Source organism: Hippopotamus amphibius, chromosome 16 (genome assembly GCF_030028045.1).
Source record: "Hippopotamus amphibius kiboko isolate mHipAmp2 chromosome 16, mHipAmp2.hap2, whole genome shotgun sequence".
NCBI lineage: Eukaryota > Metazoa > Chordata > Mammalia > Artiodactyla > Hippopotamidae > Hippopotamus > Hippopotamus amphibius.
In genome coordinates this window covers 42,259,578-42,263,630 of record NC_080201.1, presented here as the reverse complement: position 1 = coordinate 42,263,630, position 4,053 = coordinate 42,259,578, and positions in this window count along the sequence as shown.

The following is a 4,053-nucleotide window of genomic DNA, read 5'->3' as shown; positions in this document are numbered from 1 at the left end:
CTGATGTCTTAAGCTACTAAGTCTTGAGGCAATTTGCTATGCTGCAATAATAACAAACAGTGATGTTATGCTGTTCCTTAATCCAACTATTGACACTTCCTCAGTCTTGCCTAAATTTTAGCAAAGGAAATTTAGAAAATATTCTCTTTTTAAAAAGTTGCAACATAAAACTCTAGTACACAGTGCGCTTAGTTTGCAAATACTTTAAGAGAAGCCCTTTAACCCTCCAGCTCCTTCTGACTACATTGTTGCCTCTGAGCCCCTCCTACGCGGAGATTCTGGAGCTTCCACCGCAAGCAAGGAGTAGGTACGAAAGGAGGGCCGACATGCTAATTTATTTCCACTGCCACGCGGGACAGCCAGAACAAACGAGGGGCAAACAGGAAGCTGGGATCTGGCTAGCGGGAGACCTTCCCTTTGCCCGCTGTGCACCCTGCTTGGGACGAATTATCTCAATATAAAGGAAAGGAAGCCCTTATCTGATGTAAATAAAACAAAAACTCGGCCATAATTCATTTGTTTTATTGAAATGGCACGCAAATTACTTGATGAAACTGAGCAAAAGAAATCGGCCCGGTGGAAACAACGGGCACTGTTTGGAGCGCTTCCCATTGGTCTCAAATCCACACACGATATTCCATCCGGGCTGCACTGCTTTCCCACCGCGCACACCCGCGGGCTGCGCCCTTTGTCTCCTTGCTCCGTTCGCCACGCGCACGGAGCCAGCACGGCTCTCCCCCCGCTACCCGCCCCTTGCCGCACTGGCCGTGTCCCCCTCCTCTCCCTGCCTCCCCTTGGCCCCCGGCCCGCGCCTCCTGCTGCCCTGCAAGGACGGGCCCCGGGCCTTTGTTTTCCGGGGAGGAGCAACGCCGTGGCTGAGCCCGCGCGAGTGCGGGCGCTGAGCATCCCAGAGCTCCGAGCATCCCGAGCGCCGAGCGTCCCCGCCGCGGCCCCGCGCCCCCCGCTGTCTGCCGCATTATCCGAAGCCGCTTTGCTCGCATTGTGTGGGCTCTGTAATCTTTGAGGTTTCAGGAGATACTTTGAGGAGCTTACGTGTGGGAAATCTCTTGGCTCGCTCGGATCACTATCCGCGAGCCGCTGGCACCGGCAAGGCCGCCACCAAGGCGTGGGCCTGTGATCCCAGCCAACCTGGCTGTCTCCAGCCTTGGGCCACAGGAGCAAAGCGCGTCGGCAACTGAGAAGGGCAATCCTATTGAGATTTCGACCAAGGAGAATCGAGAGCCTAGGACCAGGCACCTGCCAGAGCCTCGCGCGGGGGGTGGGTGGGGGTGGGGTTTCTGGTAGAAATAGCTACTGGGTGCCCTCTCTGCACCCCTGAAATCCTGACCTACAGAAACTGCCAGAGATAATATATGTTTATCTCCCCAAACCACCCCCCCCCCCCAGAGTCTGCCTTATCAGGGCCTGAACATTGAGGTGAATGGAGCATCATTTACCTGAGGTCCACAGGTGGATAAGCATTGATGGGAACACAGGACGAGTCTCTGCTTGCCTAACAGAAATGTGGCCCAGCAAAGGCGCAATGTCTGCGAAGCAGGTCCCTTTCCCCACCGGTTTCCATCCTGAAGTCGGGATTGTGTTCTCACAAGGCAGTTGACATTCCTCAATGGGCAGCCACACGGTGGGATGGGAGTTGGGGGGAGGGGAGGAGGCAAGACCCCAGAGACCCACCTCCCAGTGCCTCTGAGCCTCAAAAGAATGCCTTGAATTCCAAAGTCCCTCTCTTCTAGAGTTTCATACTACCTGATTGTTTTCTATTTTGGAAGATTCCCTAACAGTTTCCTCTCTGATTGTCTCCATGTTTACGTGTGTGTTTACCCACCGCCAGCCTTCAAAGGCATTCAGCACCCAAAGCTCAGCATTCGCACTCCCAGTACCCTCAGGGCCTCCTCCCTTCCCTGTTGTAGAGTGTGCTGTGGGAGGAACAGAGGCTACAAAGCCAAGCAGTCTGGACCTTTGTTATGATTCTGTTACTAACAGTGCAACCACGGGTAGTCCCTTCCTTTCTCTTTCTTGGGGAGCCTAAGAAATCATCTAGAAACCTGGGAGCCTAGATGATTTGAGGTCTGTCTAGTTAAAGATCACTAGGGAGAACAAACATATGGACACCCTGGGGGCGGAGGTGGGGGTGCAGGATGAATTGGGAAATTGGGATTGCCATATATACATTACTAATAAGAAAAAGATATCAAATTGTACACTTTAAATATATACAGCTTATTGTATGTCAATTGTATCTCAATAAAATTCTTAAAGAAAAGGAAAACAAAAAGAGACCACTGGAGATCCTCTGTTTTTCCCAGGGCCCAGGACTTGTCCCTCCATCAATAGTTCTGGACTCTAAGCCATGGAGTGTGTTCTACTAGGGACATGTGGAAATGATAGCTAAACTTGGGCAGGCATTTGGGGACTTTTCATAGTCCTTAAATCCCTCCATGTGGACAGGTCCACTGGGCCTAGAGCTCGACCTGACACCTGAGATTTCAGAATCACCTTTCCCTCTGAGGTGGGATCTTCCTCTGGGCTAAAACCATCACATTGGAGTCAACAAACATGCTTCCAGACCCCAGCTGGGCTGCACCAGCTGGGGGTCTGAGGCCAGTGAATTAACCAAGAAAAACTCCAGCCTCCACTCTTCTTCCCCAGTGGGGCTACCATCTGAAATAGGATATTACCTAGCCTAACTGTGCTTGAAGTCTCAAGTTCTCTATTGTCATCCTCACTAATTTTATTTATTCCTTCTCAAAATATAGTTTATTAACTTTATTTAATACAAGGGCTCTGGGAATTTCTTCTGCAATAATTATAAAGGTTATGCCGTGCTATGGACTGAATTGTGTGCCCTCATATTTATGTGTTGAAGCCCTAACCCCCAATGTGACTGGGTTTGGAAAGGGGACCCATAAGGAGGTAATTAGGTTAAGTGAGGTCATAGGGGTGGGGCACTGATCTGATAGGATTAGTGTCCTCATGGGAAGAGGCATCAGAGAGCTTGCTCTCTCTCCCTCGAGTCCACAGAAGAGGTCGTATGAGCACACAGCAAGATGGCAGCTGTCTGCAAGCCAAGAAAAGAGGCCTCAGAATGAAACTTATCTTTGCCAGCACCTTGCTCTTGGACTTTCAGCCTCCAGAACTGTGAGAAAAAAATTCCTGTTGGTTGAGCCACTCAGTCTTTGATATTTGCTATGGCAGCCTGAGCAGGCAAATGTATGCAGATATATATAGAACAATCTAGATGGCATTAAAAAAAAATTCTGTGCACTGCATGCTAAGAATAAACAAACAAACACCAGGGGTAACTTTTCAGCCACAGTACGTACTGGAGCAAAAGAAAACATTCTGCCATTGAACAAAATCCCAAACAGACCAAAGTTAAAAAAAAAAAAAAGAAAAAAAAAACCTAATGCACCATTAAAGTAAAAACTACTTGGGAGAAAGAATTTCCATCCTATGAGCAATTTGAAATAAAAACTTCAGAATCATAATAGTGACTCTACCGTAATTTTCTGTAATAAAACATCTATTATAACAGATATGGCAATACAATAAAAGTCCTATTGTTCCAGAAACTGTATTATAACTGAAACAGGATAATTATAGAAATACTTGCGTGAGAATTGCATGTTCAACAGAACCATAGAAAATCATTCTTCTCAGACTGAAAATAAGTCTTCCGGGTACAGAAGAACCCTTCAGTGAGATCTGAAATGGAAGACAAGGTGGATTTTTTTTTAAAAAATCTTTTATAGCAGCATAACCTTCCAAAGCCGCCTCAGGGCCATCTGCAACCTGTCTCCCAGGGCCCATCCGGCTCTGAGTTCCACACTTTATTTGGAATACTAAAATCTAATAGTAGATTTTGAAGTAGGGCATCTCTATATTCTTTCAACAAACAGATTTTAGGGTGAATCTCAGTTCTATCGAGTTCATTTTGTAAATTCTAACTTAGAATTTCTAGCTTTTTAGAACAGCTGACCTCTGGAACTTTCTGCACAAATCCAATCGTATGTTGAAGGCACTGCTGGTACTGCC